The 19,328-nt window shown below is 35.6% G+C and overlaps 1 pseudogene; it reads right to left on the bottom strand.

Moving 5' to 3' along the window:
- Window positions 1-3,591: 3,591 nt before the first annotated feature.
- Window positions 3,592-12,077, bottom strand: LOC120138984 (annotated as a pseudogene).
- Between the last annotated feature and the right edge of the window lie 7,251 nt (window positions 12,078-19,328).

Genomic DNA, 19,328 nt, shown 5'->3' with positions numbered 1-19,328 from the left:
CAACGCGAACTTCGACTATCGCAACGAATTTGGAAAATCGCAACGCGAACTTCGACTATCGCAACGAATTTGGAAAATCGCAACGCGAACTTCGACTATCGCAACGCGAACTTGGACTATCGCAATGCGAATATGTAAATCGCATTGCGATAGTCCAAGTTCGCGTTGCGATAGTTGAAGTTCGCGTTGCGAATCTGGAAACTGATTTGCGATACCGGAGATCGCGTTGCGAATTATCGATCGCATTGCGATTTAGTTGGTCATTTTGGCAAATCCAAAAAAAGTTGGTTAAAATCGTATATTATAAGGCATTTTTGGTCACTGATGTTATTTTCTCTTTAAATAACGATCCGTTACTGAAATAAACGAAAAAAGTGTTGTTTAATGATCATAATTACGGATGGTATGGTATTCGAATTTGATTGGGTTAGATATTTTTTTAAAATTTTGGGTTCTGATCTGGTTGGGTCAGATTCGGGTTTAAAGTGAAAAATATCCAATCCGACCCGATCTGAAAATAAATATAATTTTACATTATATTTTTAGGAACAATTACAATAATACACTTCTATATATTATTTTTCAATTAAATCATTGTTTTTATTGAGTAAAAATAATATTTTATTATTATTTCGGGTTGGATCGGATCGGGTTCAGATTTTATCTTAAAAATTGGGTCGAGTTCGGGTTGGGTGGAGGGTATATATTTTTCGGGCCAGGTCGGGTCGGATGAAAGATATAAAATTTTCGAATCGAATTGATCGAAACCCGACTGATACTCATCCCTAATTATAATAGCATATAGGGATGGACCTAGGGTGTGCGGTCCCACCTTTAAAAAATTTAAATTCTTTCATGTTTTAGATTTTTTTTCTTTATATTTTATATTAATTATTTAATTTTAATTTTTCATACTCTAAGATTTTCAATATATTTTTTTAACTTTGTACCCGTTAAATAAATTCTTACGTTGATCTCTCATAACATCTATTATTATTATAATCATAATAAACACAACAACTAAGGGTGCGTTTGGTTCATGGAATGTAAGATTACTAGTGGGAATAAAAGATTATCAGAGAATATGATTACTGGGAATGTTGTATTTTGTGTTTGGTTGGTTTAGTAGGAATGTAAGATTACCGTGTTTGGTTAAAGAAATAAAATATTATTGGAATGTATATTTTACCAAATTGTCCTTATTATATATTTGTTTTTTTAACAAGTTGAAAAATATTTATATATTTTCTTTAAAAAATTTAAATTCATAAAATTTATATAATTTTTTTTATAAAATTGAAAATATAAAAAGGTTTAATAAAATGGTAAAATTTTATTTTAACCCCTGAACTTCATATAAAATTTTAATTATAGACTTTTTTTTTGTAAATCTAAAATAGTTTAAGGATAAATTTGTAATTGAAACTTCGTAGAATTTTTATTATTCAATGACAGAATAGGAATATTTTTTAAAGAAAAAAATTTTTAAGGACATTTTAGTCCAAAACGCTGGTAATCCAACAATACCTAAGGAAAGGGAGGTAATGACATTCCCGGTAATATACCTCAAAAAATTCACTATTGGTAATGTAAGATTATCGGGAATGACATTCCCGGCCAACCAAACGAGAGAATGTGGATTCCATTCCCATGAGAATCTCACATTCCCCCCACCAAACACACCCTAATAGTATGTTAGTAACTGTATTGAAGTTGTCATTTGTGTAGGTTCTAGAGGAATGGAACCCAGCAAATAAGGGCAAGGTAAAGTTGCAATAAAAGGGGATATGAGCGGCCAATTTTTCACAGAACTATCAGACAACATCGTTAAAGAAAGATTGAAACAATACATGAATGCCATGAATAAATATTAATTAGTTTTACTCATTTTTTCATTAAAAATTAAAACTAAAGTTACAGGAATGAAAGTTAAACCCTAACCACCGTCCATTAAAAATATCATGTTTTACTCATTTTTTTCATTAAAATTTTAAATATCATGTTTAGTTTTAAATTTAAAATTTTATTTTAATTAAGATGAGAATAATTCAACTTCTCAAATTTAAATATCATAATATTTAGTAATTTGTCAACATAATTTATTTTCTGCAACCTTTTAGATAGTGTTAAATTAAAATCGAATCTCAAGTATAAATAGATCGATACAAGAAGAAAAGTTTAGTGGAGAAACAGAGGGTTTAGAAGCAAAGAATTTGGTTCGCTTATTTGGTTGCCATTAATAAAAGATTACAGGAATGAAAGTTAAACCCTAACCACCGTCCATCTCTTTTGCTTTCTTGCTTCTTGGAATTATTCGAATGAAAAAAAGATTTTGTCCAATACTCAACAAAGATTTGAGGAGAAAAAAAAAAACCAAGTTAAAAAGATTAATATTTTATAGATGTAGTGCTGTTTTTACATGCTTCTATTTATATTCATCCGTTTTAATTTTTAGGGTAAACTACGCATTTACTACTTAAATTATCAGTTTTAGTCCATTTTAATACTTAAATTTTTAATTTTTCAAAATTACATATAACGTTTAGTTTTTGTTTCATTTTAGTACATCAGTTAAAAATTTAACATTAAGTTCTGAAACAAATTAAAAGTTTAGGTACTAAAATGGACAAAAACTAATAGTTTAGATACTAAACACATTAAGTTTTTAACGATGGGGTACTAAAGCGAAATAAAAACTAAACATCATATATGATTTTGAAAAAAAATAAAAGTTTAGGTATTAAAACAGACAAAAACTGATAGTTTAGATACTAAATGCTTAATATACCCTAGTTTTTATTTAATTTTACATTATAATTTTACAGACGAAAATATGTTTTAAAAATGAATTATAATTAAATAATGGTATAATTTACATATTGTGATATTTGAATCAAATGTTTCAGTTCAACCTTATCACGTCTCCCAACCATTTTATCAAATTTTCAAATAACAAGGTTTTTCTTATATAAAAATTTATTGTATAATAAATTTAAATGATAAAAATAACTTTAAATGTTATTTAATAATTTATAAAAACTTTGTTTTTTGTGTAAATGTAACCTACCAACTTAGTTAGGCATTTTTTGGTTAACATTAATTATTAAATTTCTTTTTTGAAGTTTTGATTTATTTTAAAATTTAAATAAATATAAGTTATATAATTTTAGTAATTAATAAAATATAATATTATATGTATGTTAAAACTTCTTATAAAAACAATAAATTGTAATTGAAAAATCTAAAAGAACTATAAAATTAAAATAGGGTAAATACAGTTCATTAGATCCAATATTTCATGTATAAACAAATGAAAAACTCTTCAAGAAAAATGCTGCAGAAAGCAGGGCCTAATCCTAAAAAAAATTGTGTTAGTCTTTTTTTCTACTTATATTCTCCGGTCATCAATGATCCATCTGCATGTTTTCAGATTGATCAAACGACATCGATGAGAGTTTTGATCAATGATGAAAATAGGTTTGAAAATAATCAGTTTTTTTAAAATATTTTTTATTGATAATATATTTTTATCTATAAAATTACATAATTTAATCTCATAATTTATTACAAATTTATCCGTGATATAAAAGTTTACGTCCGTCGTGATGAAAACAATGCCTTGAGTTGATTATACCTTTGGATATCGAAATTGTAAGCCCGGAGGAGCTGGTTTTGTTTTGTGGCGAACCTGCACTTATAGAGCCCTTCGAAAGAAGGTTCTGTTGATGTCCTGAGGAAAAATGCACAGGCAGCTATGAAATACAAGGAAGTGAGGTAGAAACAAATGGGTTCCATCACGTCCCATGTTAGTTCCCAGAATGTTAGCCTCATGAACGCTGCTGTTTGAACTAATGATAAAAGTAACGGTTTTGCTGGTGGCCCTCCGAAGCAGGATTTCAAATCGCGGTTGCGTTTTCGGTTATTTCGGATTTACCGTGTTTGTTGCCATCGCGGGTGCTATTGCGGCCGTCGCGGGTAACTCGGACGGCAGCGAAATCGCAGTCGCGGACCGTTTTTTAAAACTCTGTTTTGAACCACAAGGAACGCCAGCCCCAACCGCAGTTCTCGTCGGACTGTCGATTCGGCTTTCGAATCGATGGCTGCTTTCTTCTTCTCTAACTCCATCAGTTCTTTTCTCCTGGGATCATTCTGGATTGTTCCGGGTAATGGACTAAACCCCCAGCACTTTTGCTACCTGTTCAGATCGTAAAACGACGACGTTTCCTAAGACGATGACGTTTCCTGTTTCATCTAGCAACGTTACGTACTGCAATCCTTGTTCTTGATCCTAACAACTTTCTTCGCAAATCAGAATAAAGTCCGAATACGGTATCCAGTTTTTCCCGGTCTCCCTCAACTTCGATTTCACCACCTCCATCTGAGCCGCCCTTAACAATTTCTTACCTTCCCGAGCCGGTGTCGCCTCCAAGACCGTGACCAACCAGTCCAGCCGGACGCGATCCCTAGACATATCTATTTTTTTAATCTCTCCATTAAATTCTTCCCAATCGGTAACTTCCTAACATCCGGTAAGGCCATAGCTCCTTTATGAAGAAAACGCCTGAACATGCCATTGCCCATTGCTGTTACACTTGGCGATTTTCCCGATATATCATCGGTGACCGGTAATATTAACGATCTAACACCGGTCAGACTATATTTCCCGATATAACACCCTTAGCAGTAAAGCGCGCCCCTGCACCGCGCTATACGATGATTTGGTGCCACGTGGGGTATAGCGTGCCCCCTGCACCGCGCTATACGGTGAGCTGGCGCCACGTGGGTATAGCACGGCCCCTGCAGCACACTATACGCCACGTAGGGATATAGCGCGGATCAGGTACCGCGCTATATCTTTACTCCTAATAATTTTTATATAGCGCCGGGCATGTACCGTGACATACCTTTACTCCTGACATAATTTTATATAGCGCGGGGCAGGTACCGCGTTTTGTATAACTTTCCTCGCTATAAATACCATTCTCCGCCGGTTAATTTCTCACATCTCTCCTCTCAACTTATAAATTAATACAACAATTCCGTCAACGAGTCAATAATTATGGCAATCTTCTCATATTTTATTTAGAAATTCGTGCGATTTTTCGTTATAAGGTAATTTTGTTATAATTTTTTATTTATTGTTTATTATGATTATTTGAAAAAAAATATTATACTAATTATTTTCAATTAATTTTTGTGTTTGTAAAATTGGAAAGCGGGAGCATACGTCGAAATAGTTTTGCGGTGCAGGTAATAATATTAAATTATATTATTTAATTTATTTACGTTGATGTGTAAAAATTTTATTGTGTTATATGTTCGTTCATATATAATTTATTAAATCAGGTTTGTTTCATTTTTTTCCAGATATAATAGTGCCGCACTTTTAAACTCAAATAATGGCGCGACTTTCAGCTATTGTTTATTATGATGGTGAAATTTGAGAAGATGAAACCGGCGTTGTTTTCGTATCAAATGAGCGTGTTAAAATATCATTCAAGAGAAAACATAACTCTTGAGGAGCTTATAACGAAGATTTCGAGGAAGATTCATGTTGGAAGTAGTAGAAGAGTATCGTCGTTGCAGTATAGATTTCCAACATCATTGTTGCCATTAACTTATACAGCGTTCGAACTTTCGAACAATGATGATGTTGAAATGATGGTTGAAGCTCAAAGTAATTATTCAGACTCTGCTATTGAGATGTATGCACATTTTGTTTAAGTGCGTGTTGTTCGGGGTCAATCATTAAGCTCCCACTATGGGCTGACTGAACAAGTTGATCAAGTTGACAGCCCGACGACAGTAATGTGTAATGATTTTAATGTCATAATGGGGAGACATTCATCCGCAACTCCTTACGATATGTACCAAGGTAGGTCGACGAACAATCCGTATGACAACATCGCGTCCAGTTCAAGGGGAAAGCATTCATCTGTAAATCCCTTTGACCTTAATATGGAGATGCCATTGACGCAACCATTTGTGCAGTTTCCATTTGACGCGATGGCTTCAAGCTCTAGGGGGGGCATTCGACTGCGAGCTTTTTCGATCTCAATGTCGATATACCTTTTAGTTCAAAGGAAATGCGTGCAAGTAGTAGGTTCTTTGACCTAAATGCGGAGAGCATGGAGGAACCATCATCTCCACCAGAAGAACCGCTTCGTGAGCCTGGTGCGGATGGTGCTGAGACTGGACTGTTCATTGACCCAGAATCACCGCAATTCAACTCCGATGATGATGAAGTTCCATGAAATGTGGCACAAACTGACCCTCCTGCACACATGTATGAAGCTGATTATGGTGCAATGTACGGGCCATAATTTGCGGATATGCCTCATCTCGGTGACTATGGGTATTACTCATCAATAAATAATGGTGAGTTATCTTTAGGCATGGAGTTTTCAAGCAAAGAAGAAGCGATTATGGCTATAAAAAATTACAATATTCGTAATTCTGTTCAGTCCATAGTAGACCGCTCCACGACCGAAAAATATGTATGCTACTGTGCCCAGCGCGAAAACGGATGCAATTGGATGGTTCGCGTATCGAAGAGGAAGAGGAAAAACAACAGATGGGAACTAACAGTATACAACGATCCTCAAACATGTTGTGCTGGAGGGGTCAACCAAGATCATCCCAACTTGGACTCTGAAGTGATATGCCAAGCCATCATGCCCATGGTCAAAGCAAGCTCTCATATAGCTGTTGCAGTGTTGATTTCAGCTATACAATCGCAGTATGGGTACACTATCTCTAGGGGTGTTCATTCGGTTAATTCGGTGGCCGAACCGACCGAACTACCATTTTCGAATTAACCGAACTTTTTTTTTTCTTTAACCGTTAACCGAACCAAACTTTTTTTCAAAAATATTAACTGAACCGAATAAATTTCGGTTAATTCGGTTAATTTTTGAATTAACCGAATTTTTTTAGAATTTTAGAATTTAATATTTTTTAATTAAAAAAAACAATTTACAATTAATTTAAATAATATCTAATTATAAATATATCTAATTAATTTGATTCAAACATTTTGCATTTAGTTTTGATATTATTTTAATTAATTAATATTGATTTGGGTTTTAAATGGATTGGGCCTCTTAATATAATTATATTTAAAGGTTAATTCGGTTAATTAACTGATTTCGAACCGAATTAACCGTTAACCGAATTCTAAAAAAATCCTTAACCGTTCCCCGACCGAATTAATTCGGTGGTCGACCGAATTAACCGAACTAATTCAGTTCGGTCGGTTAATTCGGTTAAAACCAAATTTTGAACACCCCTAACTGTCTCCTATAAAAAAGCTTGGTTGACAAAACAAAATGCCATTGTCAAACTTCATGGCGAATGGGATGCATCTTACAACGAACTTCTAGGTTGGTTTAGGCTGGTGCGAACGTTGAATCCTGGGACAATTATGGACTTCGAAACCTCCTATGCATACCATAATGATCGAGTTCTTCGCGATCGATTCCAATTCTACCGGGTTTTTTGGAGTTAACCACAGTGCGTTAATGCTGTCAAATTCTGCAAGCCTGTGGTCCAGATCGACGGGACTTTCTTGTATGGAAAATACAAGCAAGTTTTATTATTGGCAGTTGTCCAAGATGGCAATCGCAACATTCTTCCAGTTGCTTTTGCTCTTGTCGAATGAGAAGATATAGCTTCTTAGGCTTTTTTCCTCCGAAATTTACGTGCACATGTTATCACGAGGGAAAACATCTGTGTCATTTCAGATCGCTGAGCTGGGATCAAAGCAGAAATGGAGTCTTTGGGGCCAATGTGGCAACCACCCTTTGTCCAACATAGGTATTGTCTTCGACACATTGCCGCGAACTACCATGGAAGGTACAAGAAGAATGATGAGCGTCAATTAATTGTGCGCATGGGTAAGTGAAACTTAGCAAGTTTGTTATCTTCCGATCGTTTTAATTTTGCAAAGACAACAAGTTAGTAAGTTATATATTTTTTTGATCAGGTTACGAACTACTTCCTCGAACGTTTGAATCAATGTTTCAAGAGTTGCGAGCGAAGAACGAGGAAGGATATGATTACATCAGCATCATCGATAAAGAAATGTGGACGAACGCATATGATAGTGGATATCGATATGGACACATGACGACCAACTTGGCAGAGGCAATCAATTCAACCTTAAAGGGTGCACGTCACTTACCTGTAGCGGCTTTGGTAAAGATTACATATTTTCGTTTGGGGGGCTCTTTTTGCGAAACTCCGGGGGACAAGCTAAAACCTGGATACAAGGCGATCATGTCTATCACCCTATATTAGTTACAGATCTACAGAAAAAAATTGCTGCATCAAATGGAATGTATGTAACAAGCTTCTCTAGAAGGCATGAAATGTTTCATGTCACAGAGTTATCGCGACCTCTTCAAGGGATTGAAGTTGTGTCGTTAAGAGTAAATCTAAGGGACAGAACATGCGATTGCGAGTTTTTTCAAGCTCTAAAGTATCCATGCTCTCATGTGATAGCAGCTTGCTCGCATACACGTCAAGACTATAACCATTTTATGGATCCCGTATACCTACTATCTGAAGTTTTTAAGGTATACGAATTTGAGTTTCCCCCCATAGGTAATGACAAAGACCTTGATGAGGTTCAAGATTGGCTTCCGATTGTACCAAATCCGAGTTTATTGAGGGAGCGTGGTCGTCCAAAATCCAATCGAATTCATTGCGATATGGATATTAGAGAAAGATCTAGACAAGACAGAAGATGTGGGCATTGTAGAAACCCAGGACACACTAGAAAAACATGTCTACTTCTGTTGTCATCAAGTAACAATTGATGAGGAAATGATGTATTTTATTATCAAATAATAATTCTTCTACTTTAATTTGCATTTACTTCAAGTTAATGTCATTTGATAATCACCGATGAAGATTAAAAAAACAAACACAATCATTAAATTTTAACAAACTAATAACAATAAGTATTAAATGGTAAATGATAACCAAATTACAATAACTGATATTAAATGGTAATAAAAAAACGAACTGAAATACATTAAAAACAAAATAAAGTAAGTATTAAATGAGAAATAATAAAAAAAATTACAATTTAACAAAATAAAGTAAATACAAATATAATAAAAAACAAAATCTATCGATGCCTGCGACGCGAATGTGTTCCGCAGGGCGGTGGTTATCGGTCTCGAGGAGGATTTCTTCGTATCACTGGTTCTGACTCCTCACTGTCATCATCATCACCATCGTCGTCGTCGTCGTCTCATCATCGTCGTCGTTTGTCGTCGTCTTGCGCAGGTACATGAGGAGCTGATGACGATGAAGCACCTCCGTAGAATAAGGACCCTGGAGGTGTATGACTGACTATTCCACCGGCCTGCGAAAACTGGGAAAAGTCATAAAACCCAGATATCGCTGAGTGTGAAAACTGTACAGGAGGCGGGGTCTGTGGTGCGGTCATGGGTGATGAGGCTGAACCCACCAAATATCCAGTATATGAACCCCAAGTCAGGTCTGCAAACATAGACCCATAATAGCCTCCAGGAGGGGTCATCTGTGATGGTGGCGGTGGCGGGGTCATAAAACCGGGTGAAGGCGGCGGCATCTGGTAATGGAAAGGTGATGGCGGCATCATATATGGCTGCGATATCATATATGACTGCGGCATCATATATGGCTGCGGTGGCTGCTGGGAAGGTCCTGCTGGTGCAGCTGAGGATGAACCGAAAGCACCTGCTCTCCGTCCACGAGTCGGGGGACGATGGTGCTGTGTCGGTGAACGTCTCTGTCGACGTCGTGGAAAGGTCTACCCTCGTGCATCCTCAGGAAGTAGAAACGGTTTCCTGTTACTGTTGAACCACTCATAATAATCCTCAGCATACATCAAGAAGTCAGTAAAAATGGGCTCTTTACGTGGAAGGCGCCGATGTCGATCCTCCCACAACACGACCCACTCATGATGCCTCACCAGCCAATCTGTATCTGTCTTGCCGCGTCTATCTAAGCTATGTAACTCATCCATATTGTGAGGTGCTTCCGAAATTGGTTGAAAACAACCAAACTGCCGGAGCACGTGATCAGTGGAGTGCCACTCGACGGTCGCATAACAGATCAGAGGGACCATCGCCATCCAAACATCTAATGGACCCCTCAACTCAGGTGGGATCACCGCCCTCACATCATCAGTAGAATATGGCACCCATTCAAACTAAAACAAATAATATATAATTTTTATCAAAATAATAATCTAATTATATAACTATAATCTAAAATCGATTTTTAAACATTAAAATTCATACTTGTGTGCCAGCCTTCTGATCGATTAGCACCCTAATCTTTTCTAAATCATCAGGTAGCTCCTGATGATTTTTCCTAAGTAGACCACCTATTCAAGGAAAAAATTTGTTATACGCTGTATAAAATTATTAATATACAAAATCAGTTTTGTAATTACCTCAGAAGTAGTGGAAATACGAATGGGTTCTTCACAACGGGACATAAAAAGGGCAATCAATACCATGCCCAAGACTGCAGCAGCAGGAGACATCCGCCGATAGCATTATGCCTGTAGTCAGTGGCTCCACACACCTCCCTGTACAGCAAAGCCAAAACTGCCGAGCCCCAACTGAATGATCCAACGAGACGAAAGTCGCTAAGATGTCGCAACCACATGTAGTGAACTAGGTTGCGCGATTTGTCCGGCATCAGCAACCCTCCTATCAGCTGCAGTATGCATGCCCGTGCATACATCTTAACCTCATCCTCAGAGGCGTCTGCGCTCAACTCCCGAAATTGGCATCTAACCAATTTAACGGTATCCTACCTCTGATAAAATTTTCCGGTACACGTCCTAGACTATCCCGACACAAACCAGTCCAAGAACCGGAAGTTATCCCCGATATCACATCTCCATCCACCGGAAGCCCCAGGTACATAGAAACATTCTCAAGCGTGATCGTGCACTCTTCGCACGGAAGATGGAATGTGTGGGTCTCCGGCCTCCACCGCTCTACTAAGGCAGAAATCAGGTCTGGCTCTATCTTACAGTGACCCTGATATCTACCTATGTAACCATCCAGCCTCTACTAAATACGGCAAGACACGACTGTTATCACTAACTTAAGATTCTTAATAAAATGATCTAATACACGGTCCTTCTCCTAAAAATAAATAATTACAAAAATTAATTCTTAATCTAATAATCATGCATTAAATGAATCAACTAATTATTATTAATAATTTAAATTAAATTAAAACGTTAAAATGTTACCGTATCAGCAAAGTGTCGAGATATTTAATTATTAATATAATAATCATGCATTAAATAAATAACTAAATATTACTAATAATTTAATTTAAATTAAAACGTTAAAATGTTACCGTATCAGCAAAGTGTAGAGATATATGATTTCCATCCGAGCGAAGTAGACTGCCTTCCATTATATATCTGCAAAAGAATTATATTAGTAAAATATTAAATAAAGTACAAATATAATAGTAAAAATATTATAAAATATACCTTAAAAAGAGAGTATTTGAGAGAAATTTAGAGAATTTGAGAGAATTTGGTGTGATAAAATTGATTGAGAATGAGGTATTTATAGGGAGGAGGGGTCGGTAGTTAGGGGTATAGCGCGCCCCCTGCACCGCGCTATACCCCACATGTCAGATATATAGGTATAGCACGCTGCAGGGGTCGCGCTATACCCACGTGGCGTCAGCTCACAGTATAGCGCGGTGCAGGGGGTGCGCTATACCCCACGTGGTGCCAAATCATCGTATAGTGCGGTGCAGGGGAGCGCTTTATTGCTAAGGGTGTTAGATCGGAAAATATAATCTGACCGGTGTTAGATCGATAATATTACCGGTCACCGGTGATATATCGGGAAAATCACCATTACACTTGCAATCTCCTGGATCCACCGTCATACCGCTTGTTGCTTTCTCCAGTTTTTGTGCCGTCTGGTTCTGAACCGCCGGTGAGGAAATCCGGCAGTTAGTAAGAGCTTGAGAAGAAATTTTCGAAATAGTGCAAAGCTTCTCCGCCCAGGTTTTCCTCAACGCCATTGCTAGAAATTAAAGAAACTTTATTGTATTATTATTGTAAAGATGAGGTTTTGAGGATTTGAAAGCTTTTGCTCGTTTGGTATTGGCACAATCAATGGAGGTTTTGGCCCTGTTTTATAGGGTTCAGCGATGGAGGAAGATAAACATATACACGTGGCTGGTTAAGCTTGAGAGTACTACTCACATTAGTATATATGAGAAATTAACTTTCCTACGTTGACTTTCAAAGAAACCGTACTTTTATGCATAAAAGAAAGGACAAACTACGTATTTAGTTGTACAATTATCATGTTAGTTATGTTTCCTGTTTTAGTTTATTTTTTTTATTAATCTATAGTATTAAGCTTGATCCATTGATTTTATTATTATTAAGCGTGGGAAGATCCAAAACAAGGATTTAAATTGAGATTGTGATCCCACTTTCGGTTATTTATTGTGATTAGAAATATAACGGAAACTATTACGGTAATTTTGAGTATTACGGTCTATAATAACAATTTCAAATTACTTCTTTATCGTTATATAACGATCACTATTTCGATAACGAGCTGATATTTAAAGTTCTGATCTTAAGACGTATAATAACACATGTTTCCAATCCCATAAATTAAGGTGAATATCGATCATGTTGAATTCAATAAAAAAATGATTTAATCAATTTGATGAGTATTATTTTATAGCTAAAATTTTATTTGGAATTTTTTTGAGTTGAGTTTATGAAATTTGCATGGAGTCAAGTTGTTCGAATTTATGTTTAAATTTAATTGTAAATATTTATAATATTTAAATACTAATATTTGATTTTGATTCGAACAACTTTCTATAATCATATAGGATATATATACTCATATATTTCTTTATATATTTCATATGTGATATACATATATCATGCATGGGTGAGGGTTTCGGCATGAATTTGAAAATCAATATTCCATTAAATACTAAAAATTTTAAATTATACAAGTTTTATTTTATAACTTAAATTTTATATGATTTTTTTTACTCAAGTAAAGTCAAATTAATTTTTTAATAATAAAACGAATTAAAAAATTTAATTATTTCTAATCGTATTTTATTCACACCTGCCCATGAATATACAATATTAATTAATATATTATTGTTTATTGAAATTCATAGTGTACGAATAATGACCAAACATGCATGCAAGGTATGATTGGATGACTAGATCTATTGCTTCTATATTTGGTAGTTTGTTAGATTAGCTCGACAATAAGAAGTACGCCTGACTTACATTAAAAAAAACAATTAGTATTGATTTAATTTATTATAACAATTTAAAGTTTGGTCAAATGTTCAGGCTTACTTGTAGGCTTAACTGAACAATAATAAGCACTCAAAAGGCAAAACTCACGATATAATACTTTCAAAATAAATAATTCACAAGATAATGCACTCCTCATATTATTTGTTGAAATAGGGTGAAATCCACAGTGTTGGCCATAGGTCGCCATGCCTTCCGGGCGACCTACTACGTCGCCATGGCTTCCCGGCGAGATGCACACAGATAATGGACGTTTTAACGTCTGCATGTGCCATGCACGTCCCCAACACAGGTCGCCATGCACTCCCAACGACCTACAAGGTCGCCATGCACTCCTAACAACCTTGTAGGTCGCCATGCACGCCCGACGAGCTATCCATGGAGGAGTGCGAGCTATACAGGGAGCAGTGCATGGCTCATGCACGTCGAATTTTCTTTGTGTAGGTCGCCAAGCAGTCCCGGCGACATGGTAGGTCGCCATGCACGCCCGTCGACCAAGCTGGCGACCAAAGTTAACCCTGCTCCCTCGTGCATGCATTGCATCCATAGTTGGGAGATTACAACCAAGCTTTAACCCTCTATTCCCTCATGCATGCGTTGCATCCATAGCTGATAGATTCATGCATTCATAGCTGGGAGATTCCTGCATCCATAGCTGCATTATTGCAGCGTTAATTTAGCTGCTAAATGCAGTAAATATTGATGTTGAATTGCAGCCTTTCAACGCTCAATAGTTACACGATTCAATGCTCAATATTATTTTTTTCAACAGTCAAATTTTATGACGTTCTCCAACGTTCATTTTCTTTATATAGAGGATATGGGGGTTTAGGGTAAAAGCAGAAGCAGAAGCAGAAGCATATAGAAACTTTACCGAGAGAAAGAAAAAGGAAGAAGAAGAAAAAAAGATAAAGGCTCAAACATTCTTTTTTGAGGTAATTTTTTATTGTTTAATTTAGTTTATTATATGAAATTATTAGTTTGTTAGCTTAGGGTTTAGGGTAAAACTAAAATTTAGTTAATTAGTTTGTTAGTATAAATTATTAGTTTGTTAGTTTAAGTTATATTATATTAGTTTGTTAGTTTAAGTTATATATTATATTATATAAAAAATTAGTTATTTAGTTTCTTAGTTTAAGTTATTAAATATAAAAAAAATTAATTTATTTGTTAGTATCTTTAAACGTATATTAGGTTGTTTGTTGAAGTTATAATATAAAAAAAAATTAATTAGTGCTTAATTAGTTTGTTAGTTTGTTATTTTAACTAAGTTATATTTATAATAAAGACATAGTTTATTAGTTTAAGTTGCATTGCCACATACTCCAAAGTTATCGTACATTCGCCACACGGCAAATGAAACGTGTGCGTTTCTGGTCTCCAACATTCAATCAACGCACTGATCAAACCTGGGACCAACTTGTAATCTCGCACAAATGTTACATACCAAAATCCAGCCTCTTGCAAGTTTTCTTCTATCAACGGGTGTGGCTTGGGCACTTTATGTAGCCGAAGACGAAGAACTCGCTGCTCATCCTCCTGCAATTAAATATTTCAAAAAATTTATCACAATTATAAAATAATATTCAAATATTTATTAATTATAATTCATTAAACAAATATTTTATTCACCATTATTCCCAAATGACTTGAAATATGTTCATTGTCAAGTCTCAGCAGTGGAATTTGGTCAGCCATTGGAATGAATCTGTAAAAAAAATTAAACAACAATATTTAAAAAATCATTTAATATAATCTAATATAAACTAACTAACTAACTAATTTACAACACAACAAAAAAATTTAATATAATAACTTATAATATATTAAACTAATAAACTAAAAAACTAAACTTTTTAAAATATAAGTTAAACGTAAACTATTCTTTAATATAACTTTAACTATTCTTTAATATAACTTTAACTAATAAACTATTCTTTAATATAACTTAAACTAAAAACGATTTTTAATTATAATTTACTACTAAAAAACTAATTAACTAAATTTTTTATATAATATAAATTCAACAAACAAATATAACTTAACTATTTAACTAACACAAAATAATTACATATTGTTTTATATATAAATAACGACTAACAAACTAACTAATTATTTTTATTAATATGTAACTATCAAACATACTAATTAAATAATTTTTTATTTCTATATGATATAACTTAAACTAACAATAATATAATTTAAACTAACAAACTCATTATCTAATTTTTTGTTTTACCCTAATTTATAATAATAAACTAATTAACTAATAATTTATAACAATAAACTAATTTAAATAATTATTCTTTTATATAACTTAAACTAATAAACTATTTTTTTATTATAATAAAACTTAAACTACTAATAAACTAATTAACTAATTTTTTTATATAATATAAATTCAACAACCAAAATATATATAACTTAACTATTTAACTAACTACAAACTAATTAAATATTAGACTAACTAACACACTAATTGATGAGTGTTCATAATCGTTAATATCTGTTCGTTATTTCTTCGATTTTGTGAAGTTATTGCTGCTGATTTGGTTGTGTTATGTCTATTTTCGTGCAGGTCCTTACTTTCCAGAATTGGTGATAAAACGAGCGAATTCTGCATTTTTTTTATTATTTGGTCACTGCTGGAGACATGGGCACGACTCTAGGCACGACGCGGTCTGACGTGGCAGTTTCTAGAAGGTCCAGTCAGCGGCGGTTTCTAGAAGACTTCGTCTGCACGCCTTCTGAAAGATTGACGAGCAGAGTTGCATTAGGAGACTAGTTTAAGTTTGAATTTAAATTTAAAAACAATTATCTTTTGTATTATTTTATTATTTTCTTTGTTTATCCTTTAGGCTTTGAGAGGCTATAAATACCCACTTGGGGTAAGCCTAAACTCATCATTCGGAATACATTCTTCTTTTCTCTCTAGTTTTTATAAAAGCTTTTCTTTTTACTTTTCAAGTTCTTTTCATTTTTCTTATTTTCAAGTTTTTTTTTATGCTAAGTATGACTTTTGTCATGCTTAGCTAAACTTTTCATAAGCCGAGAGCTGTCGCGATGATTCAATTCCAACGGGAGAATTGAAACGGTCCCTTAATATCTTCGGAATATCTCTCTCAATCTCTACGCTTATTTTTCAAAATCAAAACAGTTTTCAAAATCAAAGATTGACTTTGGTCAAGAGGTTGTTGCGATTAAACGTGTGAGAGGAAGATTCGACTTATAGAAAGCAATTCGACTTCCTGGGAACACACTTGGCGAGATAGCTTCGCCAAGAGGTATTTGAGATCGGAATTGACGGTTATAGAAGCAACAATCCGAGTCGGACGCCACGAACTTAAACGGTAATTGATCTACAACAATTGATGTTGTTAGAATCAATTACCGAAGCCGGAATCAAAGATTGCCTTGGGTATTCGGTATACAAGATAGAGTCACAAGGATAGCCCTTGTAGACAAAGTAACCGACGTGAATCCCGAAGAGAAAATCTTATTCGATGATCTACGAAAATTGAGTCAAAGCGAAGCTTGAGGCTATTTTCACATTATTTATTCACAACCTTATTTCTCCTATTTTTACTTCAATTGCTTTATTTAATCGTCTTTATTACTATTTAAATCTCATTCTACCCAAAACCCCCCATTCTACTATCTTTCACGCCTGCCATAGACCAATCAAACATTAAATTAAGAATTTTCCAAGTCCTTGTGGATTTGACCCTACTTCTCTACGCTACAAATTTTCCTTTAATTATTATCCGAGAAGAAGGAATTTATTTTGACATCAAAACGACAGTTGTCAAAATTGGCGCCGTTGCCGGGGACTTCGCCAAAGTTACTAATTTTTTTGTTTGTTTTTTATTTATGACCAGGACTAATCCGGGGACATTAGTGGAGTACAACCTGGAGATCGAAGCTGAAGCTAGGAGACTCCACGCACAGACACTTCGGGAAAGAAGGAGACAACAATCAGATCCAGAAGAAGAATCAAATTCAGGTAATACAATCCTGATGGCCGAACCTATTATTCGGGAGTTAGCTGCGGCACCCACTGAACAAGGACCTATGTGCATTAATTTTCCCCAAGGTGAAACTCCATACCAGTTGAAAACCGGTCTTATTCATCTCCTCCCTACATTCCGCAGATTGCCAAACGAGGATCCACACAAACATCTCAAAGAATTTCACATGGTCTGCTCTAGCATGTCACCACAGGGAGTAACCGAGGATCAAATCAAACTTAGAGCTTTTCCTTTTTCTTTAGCCGATTCAGCTAAGGAGTGGTTATTTTATATTCCTCCTAATTCTATTACTACATGGGCTCAAATGACTCGTTGTTTTCTTGACAGGTTTTTCCCTGCGGCAAAAGTAAGTGAATTACGAAGGAGAATACTTGGAATCAAGCAACTTGATGGAGAGTCGCTCTACGACTACTGGGAGCGGTTTAAGAAATTATGTTCTAGTTGCCCACAACATGGGTTATCCGAACAAACACTCCTTCAATACTTTTACGAAGGACTATCTCCCTTGGAAATGAAGATGATCGATGCAGCCAACGGTGGAGCCTTGGTGAATATGACTCCTACTGAAGCAAGAGACTTAATATCGACGATGGCTGCAAATTCCCAACAGTTCCGCGTAAATAATGAACCTTCTCGAAGGGTTCATGAGATAAGTTCATCTTCCTTGGAAAATAAAATTGACAAGTTAACTGAAGTCGTAAACTCTCTTGTTGTAGGAAATACATGACAAAACCGATTATGTGGAATATGTGCACTACCTGATCATCCAACAGACGATTGTCCACTGATTCAAGACGATGCAACAGCTCAAGTCAACGTAGTCAGAAACTTCCCGGGACCTCCCCAAAAAGCTTATAATCCTTACGGTAATACATACAACCCAGGATGGAGGGATCATCCGAACTTCAGTTATGCGTAGAACCCGAGACCGAATCAAGGCTATCAAGCGAGACCTTCACCACAACAACAGCCGCCGAAGACATCACTAGAATCGATTGTCGAAAGGTTAGCACTATCCCAGGAGAAATTCCAGACCCGAACTGAAGCCCACTTCCAAGAGATGGACAAGCAATTGAGCCAACTGACTCAAACCATTGGGAGATTAGAGTCACAAGGTAAACTTCTATCTCAAACTGAAGTGAATTCGAGGGAAAACGTTAGCACCATCACCCTTCGGAGTGGTACAGTAGTAGCGCCACCTATCCCATCAAACCAAGCAGTCCAAAAAGAAAAGAAGACCAATGACGCAGGATCTCAGAATGAGAATGAAGAAGAACAAGTGGACGATCCGACGCCATCTCCCTATAACGTGCCACCACCTTTTCCATCAAGGTTAGTTAAAAAGGATAAAAAACCGAAGAAAAGGAAATATTAGACGTACTTTGGAAGGTGGAAGTTAATATACCTCTCCTTGAGGTTATCCGAAAAGTTCCAAGGTATGCCCGGTTTTTGAAGGATCTCTGTACAACAAAGAGGAAGCTTACCAGAGTCGAAAAAGTAAGCTTAGGAGCGAACGTCTCAGCCGTTTTCCAACGAAAGTTACCACCTAAACTGAAGGACCAAGGTATGTTCGCAATCCCTTGTAAAATTGGTAAGGTTGAGATTAAACGAGCTATGTGTGACCTTGGTGCATCAATTAATGTAATGCCTCTATCTGTCTATAAAATGGTCACTAATGATCCTTTGAAGGATACAAAGATTTCGATACAGCTTGCCGACAGGTCGCTAATCTATCTTGAAGGACTCTTGGAGAATGTATTGGTGGAAGTAAACGACTTGATATTTCCCGCCGATTTTTATATAATCGACATGAAGAATGAACGCACGAGCACATCGTCTGATATTCTTTTGGGGCGCCCTTTCCTGAGCACTGCACACACAAAAATTGACGTGAGAAGTGGAATTTTAACTATGGAGTTTGACGGTGAGATCGTTAAATTTGACATATATAAGGC

This window comes from Hibiscus syriacus, unplaced genomic scaffold, assembly GCF_006381635.1.
Source record: "Hibiscus syriacus cultivar Baekdansim isolate YM2019G1 unplaced genomic scaffold, ASM638163v2 tig00110718_pilon, whole genome shotgun sequence".
Lineage (NCBI taxonomy): Eukaryota > Viridiplantae > Streptophyta > Magnoliopsida > Malvales > Malvaceae > Hibiscus > Hibiscus syriacus.
The sequence above is the reverse complement of the archived record's forward strand: the minus strand, read 5'-3'. Positions and strand labels throughout refer to the sequence as shown.